Consider the following 23,369-nt stretch of genomic DNA (forward strand, 5'->3'; position numbering starts at 1 on the left):
GGTCTCTGCGGAACATAGAAAGGGCTGGGGAGGGAAATGTATTCCTGGTGGTGGGGTCTGACTGTAGGTAGCGGATAAGTCGCTTTATCTGGTGATATGTGGGGTGGCAAGTGAGGACCGGTGGATTATATTCTTCTTGTGGTTGGAGGGCTGATGTAAAGGCGAAGGTGCAGGAAGTGGAGGATATGCATTGAAGGGCATTGTTGATCACGTGGAAGGGAGATGTGGTGCTTGAAGTAGGAAACTTTTCTGCGATGCCCTGGAGTGGAATTGCTTCTCTTGGGAGCAGATATGGCAGAAGCAGAGGAATTGAGAGTACAGGATCACGTTTTTACTGAATATACTCGAGGGTAATCAGGAGAGCAAAAAGGGGACATGACATATCTCTAGGAAATAGTTTAAGGAGAATCCAAAGAGATTTTTCAAATACATTAAGGATAAAATAATAACCAGGCAGAGAATAGGACACCTTAAAGATCAACAAGGCCATCTATGGAACAACAGGAGGTGGGAGATATACTATGCTATTCTGTTCTAGAGAGTTTGGAGAAATAAATAGTGATAACTTGAAAAGTGTCCATATTACAGAGGAGGTGGTACTGGATGTCTTAAATCGTAGCAAGGTGTATCCCACAAACTTGTGGAAAGCTAGGAAAGTGATAGCAGTGCCCCTCCCTGAGATATTTATATCATCGTTTATGACAGGTGAGGTGTTGGAAGATGTGTGCCATTATTTAAAAAAGTAGTAAGGAAAGGCCAGGGAGCAAGAGAACAGTCATCCTGACGTCTGTGGCAGGCAAGTTGTTGGAAGGGATTCTGAGGGATAGGATTTACATGTATTTGCATGTAAAGACGAGGAATGATTAGTGAAGTCAACGTGGCTTTGTGTGTGGGAAATTCTCTCTCTCTAACTTGATTGAGCTTTTTTGAAGGCAGACTGTGGACGTTGTCTATATGGACACTGAGCAGACTGGTTAGCAAGGTTAGATAACATTGAATGTTGGGAGAACCAGACATTTGGATACAAAACTGGCTTGAAGGGAGGGTGGTGATGGAGGGTTGATTTGTGGACTGGAGGCCTGTGAGCAGCAGTGTGCTGCAGGAATGGATATGGGTCCTTAAATAAATGACTTGGATGTGAATATGAGGTATGGTCAGTAGGTTTACAGAAGACACCAAAATTGGAGGTGTAGTGGACAGTGAAGAAGGTTAGTTCAGAATACAACAGGATCTTGATCAGATGGGCCAATGGAGCAAGGAATGGCAGATGGAATTCAATTTAGATAAATGTGAGCTGTTGTATTTTGGAAATGCAAATCAGGGCAGGACGTATGCACTTAATGGTAAAATCCTGGGGAGTGTTGCTGAACAAAGAAACCATGATGTGCAGTTTCATTGTTCCTTGAAAGTGGTGTTGCAGGTAGGAAGGCTAGTGAAGGTGGCGTTTGGTACACTTACATTTTTTGGTCAATGCATTGAATACAGAAGCTGGGACGTCATATTGTGGCTGGACAGGACATTGATTAAGCCATTCAGGAATTCTGTTTTAAGTTCAAAATTCCCTGTTTTGGGAAGGGTGTTGTGAATCTTGAAAGAGTTCAGACAAGATTTACAACAATTTTGCCAGGGTTGGAGGATTTGAGCTAAAGGGAGAGGCTGAATAGGGTGGGATTAATTTCCCTGGAGAGTCAAAGACTGAGAGGTGATTTTACGGAGATTTATAAAATCACGAGGGGCATGGATATGGTGAACAGCCAGAGTCTTTTCCCCCCAGGTTAGATGGGTCCAAAACAAGAGCACATGGGCTTAAGTTGAGAGGGCAAAAAATTAAAAGGGGTCGAAGGGGCCACGTGTTCAAGCTGAGCTGTGTGGAATGAGCTGCCAGATGAAGTAGTGGAGGCTGATAGAATTACAGCATTTAAAAGGCATCCGATTGGGTACATGAATAGGAAGGGTTTCGAATGATACGGACCAATAGCTGGCAAACGGGACTCCCATTAGTTTAGGATTCCTAGTTGGCATGGACCAATTGGACCAAAGGTCTGTTTCTGTGCTGTACATCTGACACTAATAAATGAAAATAAGATGTGTTCCTCTTTTGTGGAGAGCTAGCAGAAGCACAGATAATTGTCCTTGGAGCTGAGAATGTGAAGCAATGATTTCGACCAGGTGCAGATTTGTTTCCAAGGTATTTAATTTGCAGAGAGAGAGAGGAATTGTTAACAACGTCACAACTTTAGTAACTATTTTCAAGTAATTGGCAACTAATGCAGGGTGAATATGTGAACATTATTTAATTCAGTAAATTCTGAGCAGCTGGAACAGTCTGGCAGCTGGACACAGATTCAGCAGTTATTCATAAACAGATTTGGAACTTTACTTTTTAAGCAAAGGTTTGAGGGCTATGGGCAAATGGGAGGGGAGTTGGGACAGATTTGCAGCATCTCCTGAGGGAGAGAGTATAGCCCCAATGGGCTGAATAGCCCCCAGCCCCATGCTCTGTGATACTGCCCCATTCACTGTGAATGATGAAGCTCATCCCAGGGCAGAGAGGGAGGATACCACCACTCACCTCACAATGGGCCTCAGGTGATTGATGTCAGCGCAGGCCAATAGGAGGCAGAGGGTTGGACTTGTACACGAGGCAGTACCAGTTTATCTTCCAACCAATCGGAGTGAACGAGAGTATCCTTAAGGCGGGAATTAAAGAAAGGCACATGTAGCAGAGATTTGAGAAACTGGAGGAGATTAGAGATAGGGAGCGTTCTGTGGCTGGAGAGGAATTATATAAATAAGGAAGAGTTGTGAGGCTGGATGAGGGGACAGTGATCGGGAGAGTTGTGAGGATCGAGGAATTTGGAGACAGTGATAATTAGAGTCCTAATGTTATACAGCAAGGAAACAGGCCCTGTGGTCTAACCAGTCCATGCCAACCATAATTCCAAACTGAACTAATTGTACCTGCCTCCGTTTAGTCCACATCCATCAAATGTTTCCTATTTATGCACTTATCTGAATGTCTTTTAAATATTGTAATTGTATTGACAACTATCACTTCCTCTGGAAGTTCATTCCACACGTGTATTTTTTTTTAAAAAAACCCTAATGTCTTTTCTCAAATCTTTCTCATCTCTTCTCAAAATGAATGCACCCGAATTTTGAATTCCCCTCTCTCCCGGCCATTCACCTTTATCTACACTCTTCACGATTGCATAAACCTTTTAATAAGGTCACCCCTCAACCTCCTAAACTCTAGTGAAAAAAGTCCCACCCTTTCCTGATAACACAATCCCTCCATTCCCATTAACATTCCAGTAAATCTCTTCTGAACCTGCTCCGATTTAATGATATCCTTCCTATAACAGCACAACCAGAACTGGGTTTAGAATTTCAGAAGAGGCCTCTCCAACATCCTGTACAACCTCAACATAACATCCCAATTCCTATACTCAAAGGTGTGAACAATGAAGGTAAGTGTGCTTGAACACCTTCTTAACCACCCTGTCTACATGTAACACGAACTTCAAAGACATGAAGCCCTCGGTCTCTTTGTTCCATATCACTACTTAACGCCTTACTTGTATTGAGTGTAAGTCCTGCCTTCGTTTGTTTTATCAAGATGTAATATTTTGCATTTATTCCAATCCAAAACTACTTTGAGTATAAAGGCAGTAGGAGTATAATTAAGAGGGAAATCAGGAGGCAAAAAAGGGGACGCGAGATAGCTTTGGAAGATAGGGTTAAGGATAATCCAAATGGCTTTTATAAATACATGAAGAACAAAAGGCTAACTAGGGAGAAAATAGAGACCCTCAAAGATCAGCAAGGCAGCCATTATGTGGAGCTGCAGGTGATGGGCGAGATAGGAAACAAGTATTTTGCATCAGGTTTTACTGTGAAGAAGTACATGGGAGATATAGAATATGGGGATATAAATGGTGACATCTTGAAAAAAAGTCCATATTACAGAGGAGGAGGAGGTGTTGGATGAGTGGCTAAGGAGCTGGTGCAGGGGAAAAGTATTCACATTTTTGGATCATTGTGATCAACTCTGGAGTAGAGTTGACCTGCGTAAGAAGGATGGATTGTACCTGAATTGGAAGGTGTCTAATATCGAGGCAGGGAGATTTGTTAATGCTACTCTGGAGGCAGTAAACCAGCGAGGAGTAGGTGTGATCGCAAATAGATAGTGAGAAAAGAGGTATCTCTGAGGCTGGTACAGTTCAGAAGGCAAATAGTCATTGCAGACAAGGGCAAGGCACAGAACAAGGTGGGATTTAGCAGTTACACTGCACTTATTTCAATGCAAGAGGCCTGACAGGGAAGGCAAATGAGCTCAGGGTATGGTTTTGAACATGGCACTGGGATATCATGGGTGTTATAGAAAGGACTGGCAGCTTAATGTTTCCGGGTATAGATGCTATAGGAAGAATAGAAAGGAGGACAAGAGGAGGGGGAGTGGCATTTTTGATTAGGGACAGCATTATGGTTGTGCTTAGGGAGGACATTCCTGGGAGTACGTCCAGTGAAGTTATTTGGGTGGAACTGGGAAATAAGGAATGGATGATCTCCTTATTGGGGTTGTCTGCGTGGGTTTCATCTGGGTGCTCTGGTTTCCTCCCACAGTGCAAAGATATGCTGGGTAGGTTCGATTATCCTGGCTGAATTGCCACAGTGTTCAGGGATGTGCAGGTTGGGTGAATTATCCAGGCTGAATTGCCCATAGTGTTCAGGGATGTGCAGGTTGGGTGGATTATCCAGGCTGAATTGCCCACAGTTTTCAGGGATGTGCAGGGTGGCCCTGGGAAATGCAACTTTGCGGGGGGAGGTTAGGCGGCTCTGAGGGTCAGTGTCGATGTGATGAGATGAATGGTCTTATTCCACACTGTCGGGATTCTCTGATAATTCTACTAGTTTTAAAATAGTTACAGAAAATAATAGACCAGATCTAAAAGTTAAGGTTCTAAATTAGACAAAGGGCAATTTTGACAGCACAAGGCAAGCACTTTCAAAATTTGTTTGCGGGAGGTTATTCCCAGGGAAAGGGATGGCTGGAAAGTGGGAACATATGAACATAAGGAATAAGAGCAGGAGTAAGCCATCTGGCCCCTCAAGCCTGCTCTGCCATCCACAAGATCAGGGCTGATCTTTTCATGGCCTCAGCTCCACATTCCTGCTCTCTCACCATAACCCTTAATTCTTTTCCTGTTCACAAATCTACATTTTGCCTTCAAGGCGTTCAAGTTGATAACATCAAGTGCTGCACTCGGCAGGGAATTCCACAGATTCACAACCCTTTACCTGAAGAAGCTCCGCCTGAACTCAGTCCTAAATCTGCTCCCCTTATTTTGAGGTTATGCTCTAGTTTCACCCGTCCCCAGTGGAAATAACCTCCCTGCTTCTATCTTATCTACTTCCTTCAAAGTTTTATTTTTTCCTCTCCAACCTCCCATTCTTCTAAATTACAATGACTACAGAACCAGTTTTCTCAATCTCTCCACATACGCCAACCCACTCAACTCCCAACCCAAGCTAGTGAACCTCCTGTGCCAGTACATCCTTGCTAATGTAAGGGGACCAAACCTGTACACAGTACTCCAGGTGTGGCCTCACCAGCACCCTGTACAGCTGCAGCATAACCATCCCTCTAGCAATGAAGGACAATATTCCCTTCACTGTCTTAATTACCTGCTGCACCTGCAAACCAACTTCCTGTGATTCATGCACAAGGACACCCAGCTCCCTCTGCACAGCAGCATGCTGCAAGTTTTCACCATTTCGTCATCAGTTTGCTGTTAGTCCAACCAAAATGGATATCCTCACATTTCCCAACATTGTCCTCCATCCACCAGATCTTTACCCACTCACTTAACCGATTTGTATCCCTGTGTAGACTGACAGTGGCCTCTGCAGACATTGCTCTCCCTTATCTTTGTATCAAATGTGAACTCTGACACCGTACACTTGGTCCTCAACTCCAAAATACATGTGTAAATTATAAACAGTTGTAGTGCCAACACTAATCCAAACACCTATTTATCCCCATTCTTTATTTTTTGTTGGTTAACCGATCCTGTATCAATGATATTTACCCACAATGCCATGCATCTTTACCTTATTCAGCAGCCTTTTGTGTGGCAACTTATCGAATACCTACTGGAAATCCAGATACACCACATCCACCGAGTCCGCCTTGTCCAACGCGCTCGTCGTATCTTCAAATAATTTCAGTAAATGCGTTATACATGACCTGCCTTTCATGAATCCATGCTGTGTCTGCTCAATGAGACAATTTCTACCCAGATATCTCACCACTACTTCCTTGAGAGATTCAAGCATTTTCTCCACTAAAGAAGTTACGCTAACGGGTCCTTTTTGAAAAATAATGGCACCACATTGGCAGCTTCCATTCTGTCAAAACCAGCCCAGAATCCAACAAATTTTAGTGAATTATCATGAGTTGTATTAGCTATTCCACCACCCCTCCCCCGCCCCCGCCATTTCTTTTTTTTTCCCTGGGATGCATTCCATCAGGGCCAGGAGATCCATCTACCTTTAGGCTGTTATCTTTCCCAACATAAACTCTTTACTGAGAATGATTGCTTCTCTGTCCTCATCTGCCATTGCCTCCATAGGCCTGCGACGATGAGAGTACATAGACAGTATGTTCCTGTTAAAGCCAAGGCTAGTAGGTGTAGAGAATGCTGCCTGTCGAGAGAAGTTGAAGGCCTGGTCAAGAAAATGAAGGAGGGATATGGCAGATACAGACAGCTGGGTTTGTGTGACTCCCTAGAGGAGTGTAGGGACAGTTGGAGTATACTCGAGGTAAACCACGAGGGCAAAAATGGGACATGAGATAGCTTTTAGGAATAAGGTTTAAGGAGAATCCAAAGTGATTGTACAAATACACTAAGGACAAACGAGTAACCAGACAGAGAATAGGTACCCGCAAAAATCATCAAGGCTGTCTGTGGAACCGCAGGAGGTGGGAGAGATTCTATATGAGATTCTTTTACTGAAAGAGGATGTGGCAGCTAGAGTGTTTGGAGAAATAAATAGTGATAACGTGATAAGTGTCCATATTACAGAGGAGGGGGTACTGGATGTCTTAAACGGTAGCAAGGTGGATAAATCCCTGGGACCGGCTCAGGTGTAACCCAGAACTTTGTGGGAATCTAGGGAAGTATTTGCTGGACCCCTCGCTGAAATATTTGTCATTGATAGTCACAGGTGAGGTGCTGGAAGATGGGCGCAATTATTTGAGAAAGATGGGAAGGAAAGGCCAGGGAACAATAGACCAGTGAGTCTAAAATCAGTGGCAGAGAAGTTGTTGGATGTGATTCTCAGGGACATGATTTACATGTAATTGGAAAGGCAAGAAGTGATGAGGGAGAGGCAGCATGGCTTTGTATATGGAAGTCACTAACTTGGACTCCAGGAAGACACAAGGTTCTAGCAAGTTTGCGACTGTAGAATACAGGGAGGACTAGCTATTTAGATACAGAATTGTCTAGAAGGTCATAGAGATGTATAACATGGAAACAGACCCTTCAGTCCGTACCGTCCATGCCAACAACTTACCCAACCCAACAACTGTGTGAGAAATATGCTGTCAGGGTGGGTGCTGGGTCCACTGCTTTTTGTCATTTATATCAATGATTTCTATGTGAATATATGAGGTATGGTTAGTAGGTTTACACTAGACACCAAAATTGGAGGTGTAATGGACAGTGAAGAAGTTTACCTCAGTACATTGGGACTTCAATCAAATGGGCTAAGGGGTGGCAGATGGGTTTAATTTAGATAAATATGAGGTTCTGCATTTTGGAAAAGCAAATCAGAGCAGGGCTTGTACACTTAATGAGGAGGTCTTGGGGTGTGTTGCTGAACAAAGAGACCTTGGAATGCAGGTTCACACTGCCTTGAAAGTGGAATCTTAGGTAGGCTAGTGAAGAAGGTGTTTTGTATTGAGTATAGGAGTTGCGACATTATTTTGGGGCTGTACAGGGCATTGATTCAGCTACTTCTCGAATTATGCTTTCAGTCCTGGTCTCCCCGCTACAGGAATGATGTTGTGAAACATGAAAGGATTCAGAAAAGATGCACAAAGATGTTGCCAGGGTTGAGAGTTTGAATATAGGGAGAGGCTGAATTGGCTGGGGCTGTTTTCCCTGGGGCATCGCATGCTGAGAGGTGACCTCAGTGGTTGATACACTCGTGAGGGACATGGTGAGGGTGAACAGCCAGGGTATTTTTCCCACGTTAGGTGGGTCCAAAACCAGAGAGCACAGGCTTACGTTGTGAGGGAAAAGATTTAAAAGGGATGTGAGGGGCAATGTTTTCAAGCTGAACATGGTATATGTACGGAATGAGCTGCCAGAGAAAGTGTGGAGGCTGGTACAATTGCAACATTTAAAAGGCATCTGATTGGATATGTGATCAGGCAAGTTTGAGAAGGATATGAGCCAAGTCCTGGCAAATGGGATGAGATTAATTTAGGATATCTGGTGGGCATGGACAAGTTGGATCAAGGGGTCAGTTTCTGTGCTGTACATTTCTATGACATTAATAAATTAAAATTAAGATCGGTTTCTCTTTTATGGAGAGTTAGCAGAAGGTCAGAAAATTCTCCTTGGAGCTGAGAAGGTTAAGCAGTGATTTCAACGAGGAGCAGAATTGTTTCCAGGAAATTTAATTTACAGAGAGACAGGATGAGAAATTATTAACATTGTCACAATTTTTATGAACTACTTTCAGGTAACTGGCAAATAATGCAGGGTAAAAACGTGAAGATTATTTTACTCAGTAAGTTCTGAGCATCTGGAACAGTTTGATCGACAGCTGGATGCAGATTCAGTAGTTATTGTCAAAACAAATTTGCAATTTTCCTTTTTAAAGGAAAGATTTGGGGGGCTATGTCCAAATGGAAGGTGAGTTGGGACTGACTGGCACCATCTCCAGAGGGAGAGTGTACAGCCCCATTGGGCTGAATAGCCCCCAGCCCCTGTTCTCTGAGATACTGTCCCATTCACTGTGAATGATGAAGCTCATCACAGGGCAGAGCCATAGACATGTACAGCATGAAAACACACTCTTTGGTTAAACTGGTCTATGCCGAACAGATATCCCAACCTAATCTAGTCCCATTTGCCAACACTTGGCACATATCCCTTTACTCCCTTACTATTCATATACCCATCCAGATGCCAAATAGTATAATTGTACCAACCTCCTCCACTTCCCGAGAGAAGATTCCATCCACGCACCAACTCCACTGTTAAAGAAATTGCCCCTCAGATCCATTTTAAGTCTTTCCCTTCTCATCTTAAACCTATGCCCTCTCGCTCTGGACTCCTCCACCCCAGGGAAGAGACCTTGTCTATTTATCCTATCCATGCCCCTCATGATTTAATAAACCTTAGAGGTCACCCCTCAGCCTCTGATACACCTGGGAGGATCCCACCACTTCTGTCACAATGGAGCCTGGCTGATTGACACAGCTTCAGACGATTAGGACAGTTGGCGTGATCCTCCAGCCAATAGAAGTGAATGAGGGGTGGGTCCAGCGGGCCAACACCTGACCATGAGCTTTGCAGGCGCAGTGTCACTGTGAGGGGGGAGGGGTCTCAGTGAGTGTAAAGGGACTAGGAGAGAGATGGAGTTAGTGTGGACTGGGAGGGTTGATAAACACGATTTCAGTCTGCTAGACCTGAAAAAAATACTCGGGGTAAATTAAAACCAAAAGAACTGCAGATGCTGTAAATCACGCACAACAACCAGAAGTTACTGGAAAAGCTCTGCAAATCTGACAGCATCTGTGAAGAGAAATCAGTTTGCATTTGGATCCGGTGACTCTTCCTCAGGTACTGATATTACTGAGAAAAAAACTATTGGTTTATATGCAGAAGGTAGGGATTAAGGAGTAAATGATAGGTGGGGTTAGAGTCCAAAGAGAGAGAGAGAGAGAGAGGAGCAGTTGGACAAAGGAGTGGATGTCAACCTGGCTGGGGGAGGGTAAATAGCTGTTTATGGGGACTGTTAGTGGTTACCCATAGGTAGTGTGTAATAGCAGGCTAGGTAATAACAAGGCCTGGTATGTGAGGTAGGGGGCAAAGAAAGTAGAACGTGGGAGAGTTCAGGACCTAAAATTATTGAATTCGATGTTGAAGTCAGAGGACTGCAGGGTCCCCGAGTGGGAGATGAAGTGTTGTTCTTCCAGCTTGCTTTAAAGTGTGGCGCTGGGAAAGCACAGCAATTCAGGCAGCATCCAAGGAACAGGAGAATCGACATATTTGGCATATATGCACTTAATCAGAAATGTGGGAGTGGGGGAAGCGGGCTGAGAGATAAATAGGGAGGGGTGTGTGGAGTTGGGGGGGAAGGGAGCTAGGAAGAGACTAGGTAGATGTAGATGGGGTAGTGGTGAGAGAGTGGAATGGATAATTGGGAAGGAAGATGGACAGGTGGGACAGTTCAAGAGGCCAGTGCCGAGTTGGAGGGTTGAATCTGTGATAAGATGGGGGAGAGGAAATGAGGAAACCTTGATGCCATGTGGCTGAAAGGTCCCAAGGTGGAAGATGAGGTGTTCTTCCACCAGGCGTCGGGTGGCTCGGATTTTAGATTAGATTAGATTACATTACAGTGTGGAAACAGGCCCTTCGGCCCAACAAGTCCACACCGACCCGCCGAAGCGAACCCACCCATACCCCTACATTTACCCCTTACCTAACACTACGGGCAATTTAGTATGGCCAATTCACCTGACCCTGCACATCTTTGGACTGTGGGAGGAAACCGGAGCACCCGGAGGAAACCCACGCAGACACGGGGAGAACGTGCAAACTCCACACAGTCAGTCGCCTGAGGCGGGAATTGAACCCGGGTCTCAGGCGCTGCGAGGCAACAGTGCTAACCACTGTGCCACCGTGCCGCCCACCCGCATTTGGGGGTGGCTGACACCCAGGAATTGCATGTCCTTGGCAGCGTGGTGGCGGAGGGGGGTAGCTGAAGTGGTTGGCCACAGGGCGGTGGGCTTGGTTGGTGCATGTTCCCTGAAATATTCCAAAAGTTGGCATCCTGACTCCCCACTGTGGAGGAGACCACATCGAGAGCAAAGGACACAAAAGGTGAGGTGTTTGGATGTGCAGGAAAATCTCTGCTGGATATGAGAGGATCCTGTGGTGCCTTGGATGGAGGTGAGGGAGGAGGTGTGGGCACAGGTGGCAAGTGAAGATGCTGGGAGTGGAGAATACTTTGGTGGGGAGCATGGATCTAATGAGGAAGTGACAGAGGGAATGGTCTCTGGAATGCTGAAAGGGGTGGGGAGGGAAATATATCTCTGGTGGTGAGGTCTGATTGTAGGTGGTGGAAATGGCAGACGATGATGCATTGTATGTGGGTGGAAGGTGAGGACTAGGGGGATTCCATCCTTTTTGCAGTTGGAGGTGTGGGTGCCAAGGGCAGTTGTGTGGAAAGTGGAGGAGATACACGGGAGGGGAAATTGCAGTCCTTGAAATCGGAGGCCATTTCGTATGTTCTGAAGTGTTCTGCCAGCTTGCATCAAGCTTCACTGGAACACTGCAGTAAGCATGAGACAGAGATGTTGGCCTGGGAACAGCCTTGTGTGTTAAAGTGGGGGGCAAGTGGATGCTCCGGGTCTTTTTTGCAACAGAACGTAGATCATCAGCCGCCATTTCCACCACCGTTACTGAGATGCTACCAGGTTCCTGTCTCCTCCATTAACAGCTTTCCGCCCTCCCAGCCGGATCGTTATCCACTCTTTTGTCTTTCCAAATGTTCCAGTCTCTCTTTGGGCTCTGTCCCCACCTATTATTTACTCTTTCACCCCTATCTCCTGTAGTCCAAAGATGTGCAGGTTAGGAGAATTGGCCCAGCTAAATTTCCCGTCTTGTTCAGGGATGTGCATTAGTCCAGGGAAATGGTGAGTAATAGGGTAGGGGTATGGGTCTGGGTGGGTGTGGAATTGTTGGGCCGAAGGGCCTGTTTCCTATGGGGATCCTAATTTTCCCAGCTGCCGTCGGTTCTGAGGAAGGGTCACTGGACTCGTGATGACCCTTGGTGTGTGCAGGAGGAGGAAACGGGAAAGGGGAGAGTGGCAGCAGAAACTGGATGAAATGTATCAGTGTAGACTGGACTCTGTGCAGGTCGTTAATCTGAATTAGAAACTCTTGGTCGCACATTTGCAGCAAAGTGGAAGATGGCTTGGGCCTCAGGCAGTGAGAGGTGCTGGGTTATGGCTGCCATCTTTATCTGGGGCCAAGGTACAGCAAGGAGCATGCACGTGTCCTCTTCCTGGGTGGTGGCGGTGTGATTTGAAGAGGAGCATCCAACGCATACCATAAGAAGTGTTTGCCTTCACTATTCATCTTGCACTGACTATGAGCTTTGTTTTGTGAATTCATTTTGTGGATATTAATTGAGACTGGGATCTCAAAAGTAAGTTTCTACAGTCCACAGAGTCATCACGATCTGAATATCATTGGCATTTAACTGTGAAAGGAGAAAGGTTTGTCTGTTCTGTCTGTGGGAAAATATTTTCAATATTTTTGTCAAGCAAAAAGCAGAAAGATGTTCAAGTTCATGTTTGGATCACCCTTTGGGTATGTGTTTAATTCTTGGCCCTGTAGCTGTGGAAGGAGGTAATGGCCTGAGAGAGAGCACAGATTTATCCAAATTACACCTCGTCTCTTTGCAGGAACTGTCAGATTTAGTCTCAATCATCCACTTTACGATGTTAACCTGTAAACTCCCTACTTCCAATTCCCTGCAAATTTCTCACTGAAATTCCTTTCGGACTCAAATTCCAGCACCATTTCAGATGGAATGTTCCAGATTCTGACAACTGTCTGTTCATTCAGAAACTGCTGAAGTCCATTTTGACTCTGGGGTTACAAAGGGCTGAACTGAGAGATGAGATGCTGTTCCTGAGCTCCCATTGAGATGCATTGGAACAGTACAGGAGGCTGAGGGCAGTGTAGGTAAGAGCAGACAATGACAATGACAGGGCTGCACTGTGAGGGCTGCTTGAATCAATGGGGGTGTTTTGGAGTTGGGTGTGAACTGAGTGAGGTGAGACAGGGAGAAGGTGAAGCTGAAACTCCGTTTTACTTCAGGCCTTTCAGAAATTGACAGTCCCAATGGGAATAGTCAATTTCTCAGTGATACCTGCAGAGTATTTAAGTTTTTAAAAGTACAACATATCAGCTTAAGTAAAGATTTTTTTAAATTATAATGAGCATGTTTGAAGTGAAGGAAGGTTGCTCACTCATTTAAATTCTCTTAATGGGAGTAACTCGATGAATGTAGTGAGATGTTGTTACAGGAGCCTTCAGACCTGTGGTGTGCTCCTCTTGCACAATGTGGGACATAAGGGATGCTTCCAGTGTCCGTGACGACTGTGTGCAGGCAGTGTGCCCATCTGTAGCTACTGAGAAACTGTTTTTCAGACCTGGAGCTGAGAGTGGACTCACTGTGGAGGAGTGAGAGAATGTTATGGACAGCACGGTTAGTGAGTTAGTCACACTGCAGGTGAGGGTTACACAGGCAGAAAGGGAATGGGTGACCATCAGATCAAGTAAAAGGCTCAGGGGGGAGTGCAGGACTCCCCAGCGGTTATTCCCTTCTCATACAGATCCATTGTGCACCGCTTGGGATTCTATAAGGGGGGAACAGGTGGGGTGGCCTCTCAGGGGAAATCAGCAATAGCCAGATTCATGACAACACAGATAGCTCCGCTGCACAGAACGGGAGGAGGGAGAATGGCAGAGCTATAGCGACAGGGGATCCACTAGTCAGGGTCCGAGACAGGCGCGTCTGTGACCACAGACATGAATCTGGGACAGTAGAATTGAACCCAGGTCCATTTATTGATAAGTGCACAGACCAATAAAGGGCAGCGTCCCAAATGCAACCTTCAGCACTTGATCACCCTGAAGCTCTACTTTCCAGGGACTGTGCACTTGTTCTGAGCCCTTCAGAGGGATTGAAGGGGATGTGGAGAAAACAGGAACAGGGTTGTGTTGCAGATCTATAAAATAACTGTCTCCCTCCTGTCTCGGTCTCCCCCCTCTGTCTCCCACCTTCCATCGTACCACCTCCCCACTGCAGGGAAAAGACCTTATGTATTTACCCTATCCATGCCCCTACTGATTTTATAAACCTCTATAAGGTCACCCATCAGCCTCTGACGCTCCAGGGGAAACAGTGTATTCAGCCTCTACCTGTAGCTCAAATCCTCCAACCCTGGCAACATTCTTGTAATTCTTTTCTGAACCCTTTCAAGTTTCACAATGTTGTTTTGATAGGAAGGAGACCAGAATTGCACACACTATTCCAAGAGTGACCTAACCAATGTCCTGTACAGCTGCAATATGACATCCCAACTCCTATACTCAATATTCTGACCAATAAAGGAAAGCATACTAAACACCTTCTTCACTGTCCTATCTACCTGCGATTGCTTTCAAGGAGCTATGAATCTGCACTCCAAGGTCTCTTTGTTCAGGAGCACTCCCAAGGACCTTACCATTAAGTGTAAACATCCTGCTAATATTTGCTTTTCCAAAATGCAGCACCACACATTTATCTAAATTAAATTCCATCTGCCAGTCCTCAGCACATTCAACCATCTGATCAAGATCCCGTTATAATGTGAGGTAATCCTCTTTACTGTCCACTACACCTCCAATTTTGGTGTCCTCTTACTAACAATACTTCCTATATTCACATCCACTGATTTGGCCAGTGTGTGCAGGATGGTTCTTGTCAGAGGGTCGGTGTGGGGAAAATAAATAAGAGATTCCAGATTGGGGAAAAAAATCAGTTTGGGTCTGACCAGGTAGGAAACCCTGGGAGGTGGAGGAGGATTCACCAACACCCAAGAGGCTCTGAGTCAGAGTAATACACTTGATTAGATTAGATTTCCTACAGTGAGGAAACAGGCCCTTCAGCCCACACTGACCGTCGGAAGAGTAACCCACCCAGACCCATTCCCATGGCCGATTCACCTGACCTGCGCATCTTTTGATTGTGGGAGGAAACTGGAGCACACAGACGAAACTCACACAGACACTGGGAGAATGTGCAAACTCCACACAGGCAGTCACCCAAGGCTGGAATCGAACCTGGGACCCTAGTGCTGTGAGGCAGCAGTGCCATCATGCCACCCTTTTTTTTGGTTCTTAGCCTGCAGGCAGGAGCTAGGAAGCTGAATTCAAGGAGAGGAGAGAGAGTGTGAGAACTGGGTGTGGAGGAAAGGAGTGAGGAGATTGGTTTGGTTTCAGTTAACAAGAGAGAGAAATTGTGAGACTGAGATTTAAAGCTTTGGGGTAACAAGGAAACTACAATTTAATACTATCATTGTCTTATAAAGATCCATCCGGTATTAACGGTAGTATCTTGTTTTCTCTGTATGGTACTGAAATGGTGGATTTGCGGATGAGAAATTCAAATTGAACTTCCTGTTCAGTTTTGATAGTTACTTGATCCGTTCCGATCTGAATATCATTGGCCTTTTCATGTGGAAGGAAAGGTGTGTATTCTGTCCGTGTGCAAATATTTCAAATATCACTGTGACTGGAAAAACTACTGAGACACAGCCAAGTCCATGTTAGCGTGGTGACTGTGGAGAGAGATTTCATTTGTTTTTAAAAGTCTGAAAAACATGGCACATTTCCCAGGAACAATTAAGTTACAGATTTGTTTTGTATGAGGACAAGGTTTTAATTAACCATGCAACCAGAAAGAGACCAGGATACCTGTACCATGGAACAAATGATGAAAACAGGGTTGTTGTAAGGGAGTTAATTATCGATCATGGATTGTAATCCATTGGCGTTGTCACATCGGTTCCAGCGCCGTGGGGAAATATTGGAAATGTGATGAATGTAATGTAGGTTTCAGTTATTAAACTGTAAAAAGTGCAGAAGAAATTTACAAAGATTTTTGCCAGGGCTCTGAGTTATAGGAAGAGGTTGGACAAGCAAGGATTTGTTTTGTTTAGAGCAGAGGAAACGGAGGGGGGGGGCTCTTTTCTAGAAGTGTATAAGACCATGAGAGGCATGGGTAAGGTGAACGCACTCAGTCTTTTGCCCAGGGAATCAAGGACTGGAGGGCATCAGTTTAAGGTTAGAGGAGAAAGAATGAAAGGGAACCTGAGGGGCAACAGTTTTACACAGAGGTGGTATGTATATGGACTGAGCTGCCAGTGGAAGTGGTTGAGGTGGGCACATTAACAAAATGTAAAATACATTTGGACAAACACATGGATAGCAAAGGGTCAGAAGCAGATGGGCCAAGTGCAGAGAATTCGGGTTCGCGTGGATGGACATTTTGGACGGCATGAGCCAGTTTGGGCCAAAGGGCCAGCCTCTGCTATAGGATACTCTGACTCCAAGTATATTTACTATTTCTCCTGCGGTCTCTGGTAGCACCCTAGGATGGATTTCATCTGAGCAAGGAGACTTGTCTACCTTTACTCCATTAGCTTTCCCAGCTTTAACGCTTTTGTGATGATGGTTGTTTTTTGGTCCTCACCTTCCTCAGTCTCCTTATCAATTACTGGCATGTTCTTCGTACCCTCCACTGTGAAGACTGACTGCTGTGTACTCATATTCCTGAACTCTGCTGGATAGGAATAACTCGGCACAGAACTCTGAGAAGTCTTCTTTGAGTCTTTATTGATGAAACATGGCAGTTACCTGGATAGTGTACATGCAGAACACCTCCAGGCAGCATCAGGTAACCCCCCCCCCCCCCCCCCCCCCCTGTCTGGTGTGCCACTCCCATTCTTATACCTTTGTGGTTTGTGGTTTTGAATGGAGGCTGTCGCTCAATATTATCTCCAAGGCAGCGGCAGTTAAAAAGTCGCGTTCAGCTCAACACTTTGTGGTTAAATCACATATCCCTCCCCCACACCCCTGCGGCTCAGTCACGTATCTGACAGGCACTTCAGTTTCAGTGAGGCTGTCTGTCAGGATTCTGATGTGGAAGAACTGGTGTTGGAGCGAGGCGGGCAAAGTTTAAAAACCACACATCACCAAGTTGTACTTCCAAATAAACCTGTTGGACTATAAGTTTTTGCAGTGTGCTGTGATTTTTAACTTGATCAGGATTATCTCTATGGTAACAGTTAAGTGCTTCAACAATTACAGAGGCCATATGTTCCCCACACAATAGGTTCCCCTCTAGCAGGGTAAACTGCTATTCTGGCCCTGGGGATAGCTACTCAATCCCATCTAGCTTTCTGTTGATCTTTAAAGTTTTTCTAATCTCCTAGTTTCTCCTTGGTCTTTGCCAATTTGTATGCTTTCTATTTCAATTTGGTAGACTCCCTTATTTCCTTAGCCACCCATGGCAGATTACTCCTTTTCCTACAGTCCTCCCTTTTCACTGATATATACTTTTGCTGAGCAGTATGAAAAATTCTTTGATATTCCTCCACTGTCTGTCAACTGTCCCACCCTAAAGTCTTTGCTTCCAGTCTACATTAGCCAACTCCTGCCTCATCCTATTGTAGGTCTCCTTTATTTAAGCACAGGATCTTGGGATTGGATTTAATCTTCCCGCTTTCCTTCTGTATTCTAAATTCAACCATACTTAACACAAGTCTTTTATCAGATTACGAGGTGAGGCGATGTTACCTGGGTGTTTTGGTTTTCATTGTCAGAGACCTTGGCTTTGTAATAAAGTACAGGATAGATATTCACAACAGAGTATTCTGGATGGTGTGAATGTACTACACAGTCTAAAACCATACATCACTCTCCCCTCAGTTTTCATGATTTGGAGATGCCGGTGTTGGACTGGGGTGTACAAAATGTTAAAAATCACACAACGCCAGGTATAGTCCAACAGGTTTAATTGGAAGCACACTCGCTTTCATAGTATCGCTCCTTCATCCTGATCCAATTAAACCTGTTGGAATATAACCTGTTGTTGAGTGATTTTTAACTCACCTCAGTTTAAAATTGCAAAATCATTATCTCCCACATACTTCCTCACTATCTAAGTTTGGAACGCTAATCCACCTGACTATCCTGTTTTTTCCAAAAATCTCATTTGGTGAAGGTGGTGAGTGTTGGATTCAGCTTTCCAGTTATTACCATAAGAAGATAAGCCCTGGGCACAGGAGTGGCAATGTAGCCCTTCGAAGCAGCTCCACCATTTAATACGGTGATGATTGAGCTCACCTCGGTCTCAGCTGGATTTTTCTGCCCGCTCTCTCTCACCCTTCAACTCATTACAAATTCAAAATCTGTATCTCTTCAGTAAATTTGCTCATTGTCCTGGCATCCACCGCATTTTGAATAGGGCATTCCACAGATTCACAGCACATTGAGATAAGTACATTCTTCATCATAAGAATAGAATAGAGTCCCTACAGTGCAGAAACAGGGTACTCGTCCATGGAGTCCATACCAACCCGATAATGAGCATCCCATTCAGACTCACCCATTCCCTGTATTTCCCATGCTTAATGGCTTAACCTGCACAGGCATGGACACTGTGGGAATTTAGCATAGCCAATCCACTTAACCTGCACATCTTTGGACTGTGGGATGAAACTGGAGCACCCAGAGAAAACTCTCACAGACACGGGGAGAATGTGTAAACTCCACACAGTCGCCTAAGGCTGGAATCAAATCCAGGTCCCTGACGCTGTGAGTCAGCAATGCTAACCATTGAGCCACCTCTGCTTAAAATCATCTCCTCCTATTAACCACCCCACGCCCCAGTTGGCTGAAAATCTATATTCCTTACATCAGAAAATCAGGTTGTGGAAGCAGATGTCTCAGTAAAATTCAATGACAGTCCATATGTTCTGTGTGTCTGAATGGGGATCCTATACACAACACCCTCCAGTCCACACTTTTCATTTTCTTTCCAGAGACATGGCTCCAATGGCTTCATGGGGACTACAACTCCCACAATCCCTGAGGCAGGGACCACACGTGTGCGGGGAAACTGCGGGTTTTGGAGCATGTGCTTTGGGTAAGTATACTTTGCAGAAAGTATTTCACACTGTGATTGGCTGGAGGAGGAATGCATCTGCTTATAGTATTGATCAGTTGGGGAAGGGGGTCAAAGTGTCACTACATCCATGGAGGACCACTCTCCATCCCCAATTCATTGTAATAGTGGGAATCAACTAATGGGAAACGAAAAAGGATCTGACCCATTCTCCCATACTGAAGGTTCCTCTTCTGTCCAGGATCTGCCACCTCCCTTTCTGTTTCCTTTTGTTTCATTCTGCTGTTACATTATTGACTTGCAGCAACTGAAGGGAAAGGAAGTGAATCCAGAAAGGGTGCAGAGTCTAACCAGGGACGGGAAGTGGTGGCATGGATCTGTTTATCAGTAACTCCATGAGAATGGGGAGGGTGTACATTAGGGGATAGTAGAGTCAGAATGGAGGGAGAGAGTAAGTGGGCTGGAGGGTTACAGTATTGGGGGAAGAAAGGGGAAAAAGATATTCCAGAGAAACGAGAATTGTCTGCTCTGAATTTCTAATCTGTACATATTCCTTTATACAGGGTGCTAGATGGTGAAGATTTGCAGACTGAAACCTCAACATCATGTGCCGATCGTGATTAAGTTAACCAGCATTTGAAGAACCAAAGATGGAGAATCACTCGGCCAAAATCCTGCAACACTCTCCCTCCCAGCATTGTCGGTCTATCTGCACCAAATGACTGTGAATGGTACAAGACAGCAGCCTACGACCATCTTCTCAAGGGGAACGAGAGATGGGGAATAAATGCTGGCTGAGCCAGTGATGCCCATATCCTGGAAACGGTTTCTATCTCTAGTTGCTGAAACCCAATTGATGTTACTGCAGGATGAAGAGGGAGGCTGAGTGCATCCTCCAGGAAGAGCACCATCACATTACCCCTGCCTACACCCACACAGTAACACCGCAACACCACTGGAACAAAAGGCAGTGAAGCCAAAGGAGGACTTAGATATAGTTCTTTGAGGTAAAGTCATCAAAGGGGATTGGAACACAGCAGGAACAGGAGACTGAGCTGGATGGTCAGCTGTTTCCCATTGAATGGTGGAGCAGGATTGAAAGGCTGAATCGTCTCCTCCTGCTGCTATCTCCCAGGTATGTATATAGCCATGGAGCCCGGGTCGGAAGGAGTAGGCAGGGATTCTCCAGGAGATTGCACTTGCACATCAGTTTTCAGTGAGGGGTGGTTTGATGGATTTTATTTAACATTTAGGTCTTTCACACAAGGTTTGTGACTTTGTTTTGCTTTAAATGTAAATGTTTATTCCACAATAAATAAATCTAAAAGAAAAGACACGGAATATCTAAATATAAAAGTTTTAAAATTTCAAATGCCCTTTAGAACAAAATCGTGTCTACTCCCGTATACCATCACTACCCAGTTACTCACACTCCAGGGAAACATTCCCTCCTTTTCTGAACCTTTGTTTTGCTTTAACCGCTTTTCAGTTCGCGTTCTCTGTGCTGTGAAGCATTCTTTTTTCTTCTACACAGAAGTGTTATCACATACGGCAGAGCAACCTTCCCACCATCAACATCATCATTCCACGGTTTTGGTTTTTGTTAATATATAATCACCGGCAGTAAACCATTTGTAAACCAATTGAATATTTCCAAACAAAGCCCATTACGGGCCAAGCAAACCATTACAAGTGACAGAATGGGACGGGACTGTATCAAAGTAGAGTTGTGGGGATAGGGTAGCGGTGGAGATAAAGCACTGTATCCCCTGCAGTGCCCACCTCCATCTAAAGGCATCGAGAGCATTGATACACACCACATGCTCCTTCTCCAAGGACACCCTGCTGTGTAGCCTTTATCCTCAATCATAGAATAGAATCCCGACAGTGCGGAAGGAGAGCATTGGCCCATCAAACCCCACCGACCATATGAAGAACATCACGCCCAGAGCACTCCATCCCTGTAACACTGAATTTCCCATGGCTGATTCACGTTGTCTGCACATTCCTGGATCCTGTGGACAATTTAGCACAACCGATCCACCTGAACTGCACATCTTTGGACTGTGGGAGGAAACCAGAGCACCGGGAGGGGACCCACACTATCCTGGGGAGAATATGGGCACTCCATACAGGCCGTTGATCAAGGCTGGACTCCAACCTTGTACCTGATGCTGTGAAGCAGCAGTGCTACAGTCACAATTTAAATCAAAACAGATGATACCTGCTCATTGTCACATTGCTATTTGTGGAGACTTATGCCCAGAGAGACGTCCCGAGGTTCAGAAAGTGGCAATATAAATTCAGTCAACTCCAGCCCAGTTAGTGTGATTAACAGCCACACATCAATACTCCAACAGTGTCATCATGTACAAGGCCCAGTCCTGACTCTGATGAACAGTAACTGCAGACTCAGAGTCCTGCAGTGATGTGTGAACTCTACCCCAAACGGAGCAGGGGGATGACCACTTTCCTGTGTGCACTTACTGGTCTCTCAGTCCTGTTGAAGATGCAGCAAATCCCTTGTCGCACAGAGAGGGAAAGAGCTCCTACCTACTGTAGCCTTGCTGTGGTCTCAGCAGACCGGATGAATCACTGAATCCCTTCTCACACATTGAGCGTTTGAATGGCCTCTCCCCTGTGTGGCCTCACTGGGGTCTCGGGGGGCAGGATGAATCACTGAATCTCTTCTCACACACTGAACATCTGAATGGCCTCTCCCCTGTGTAGTCTTACTGAGGTCTCGGAAGGAAGGATGCATCACTAAATCCCTTCTCGCACATTGAGCATCTGAATGGCCTCTCCCATGTGTGGCTCAGTGGTTTCTCGGGGGAGGGATGAATCACTCAATCCCTTCTCACACACTGAGCATCTGAATGGCCTCTTCCCCCTGTGTGGGCTCACTGGGGTCTCAGCAGCTGCGGCATTTGAGTGTGTCTCATCCCACACTGGGAGCAAGTGAATGACCTTTTCCCCAGAGTGAGTTCTCTGGTGTTTCAGCTGGTTAGAGGACTGAATGAACCCTTTCCCACACACTGAACAGGTGAATGGCCTCTCCCCAGTGGGAATGCACTGATTTCTTTGCAGATGAGAGATTTGAATGAATCCTTTCTCACACATGGAGCAGGTGAAGGGTCTCAATCCTCTGTGCCCTCTCTGGTGCCTCAGCAGATTGCAAGATCGAGTAAACCCTTTCCCATACTTGAGGCAGGTGAGCGGCCTCTCCGCAGTGTGACTGTGTTGGTGAGTGTCCCACTGGGAGGGGTAGGTGAATTCCTTCCCTCCTTCCCCACATTTACACAGCCTCACGCTGGTCCTGTAATGATGGTGTCTTCCCAGATCACATGACCAGTTAAATCCTCAACCATGCGCAAACATGGGAATGGTTTCTCTGGGCTGGGAATGCTGCTTTCCCTTCCATATTACCCATAATGATCAGGACCTGTGTGATTGGGTGGCTCTCATATCGCTTTCAACTGTGAATTTCCCATCTGTGAATCCTTTGGCTGTAAAACAAGTTTATCTCTGTCCTTATTGCAATAATATTGCAGGTGGAATTGAGAACAGTTTGTAATTTACTCTATTATTCATTTCTGATCAGGATCTGATTTCTCTGCTCTCAAGGTTGACATCAGTCTGTCTCACACATTGTTTCTATCCCTTTAAATGAGAACAGCAGTGAGGGACAGTGTTCCTTTAAACAGCCAGTCTCTGCACATGCTCCAATGGCTCAAATGAGCAACTTAAAGCTGTAGCTATGCTTTCGTGTCTCCAAGGGAATGGGGAGAAGCTGGAAAAGAGGCTGGATCACTGAGAGGAAGTGAATTTCCCAGGCTTTGGAGAAGCAAAGACAAAACTGCAGGACAGAGTCTGAGTGGGACTAAGTTTTTTTTTTATTAATCGCAACTTTTGTTTTTTTTTTTTGTCCCTTTGACTCCTAGCTCATCCCACAACGCCCAGCTCCAGCTTTCCTTTCAGTTCTCTGAACGTGGAAAACTTGAACAATGCAATGATCTCAGTTATGTGTCCTTCTGTCATCATGATGCTGAAAGTAAGTTAGCAACATTTTAAACAACTTTGTGCACTTAACCAGCAGAACTGACACCTCCTCCATTACTTACACTTCTTGACCCATGATACCAGCTTCTATGACAGTTATAATTCTTTGACCACTTGGTTAAAGCCAGGTAAGTCAGTTCTAACAACTATTAATAGATTGTATCGAAAGAGGATGCCCCTCAACAGACATTAATTTCCCAAATGTGTTTTTTTTTCTTTGAAAACACTTGACATGTCTGGCAACCTGGCAATACAGCATACAGTAAATTGACAGTCTCAGTAGCCACTTCCAATCCATGAAGCAGCCAGTAACATACACC

At 45.2% G+C, this 23,369-nt stretch overlaps 1 long non-coding RNA gene across 11 annotated transcripts in view; it reads left to right on the top strand.

The window, feature by feature from the left end:
- The window catches only part of LOC148136020 (uncharacterized), a 37,156-nt gene extending 14,546 nt beyond the window's left edge, over positions 1–22,610 (top strand). For 7 of the 11 annotated variants that reach the window (XR_015754730.1, XR_015754732.1, XR_015754729.1 and 4 more), the window contains 2 exons: positions 18,908–19,011; positions 19,554–20,322. This is a non-coding gene — a long non-coding RNA (uncharacterized LOC148136020). Of the gene's footprint in view, positions 1–3,365; positions 3,471–16,563; positions 16,759–18,907; positions 19,012–19,553; positions 20,323–22,591 lie in introns of those variants that run through there. The other 4 variants (XR_015754731.1, XR_015754735.1, XR_015754734.1 and 1 more) reach the window with 3 other exon arrangements.
- Positions 22,611–23,369: the final 759 nt, after the last annotated feature.

This window comes from Chiloscyllium plagiosum, unplaced genomic scaffold (genome assembly GCF_037043375.1).
Source record: "Chiloscyllium plagiosum isolate Xiang-an unplaced genomic scaffold, Cpla_swu_hap1 HiC_scaffold_47, whole genome shotgun sequence".
Classification (NCBI taxonomy): Eukaryota; Metazoa; Chordata; class Chondrichthyes; order Orectolobiformes; family Hemiscylliidae; genus Chiloscyllium; species Chiloscyllium plagiosum.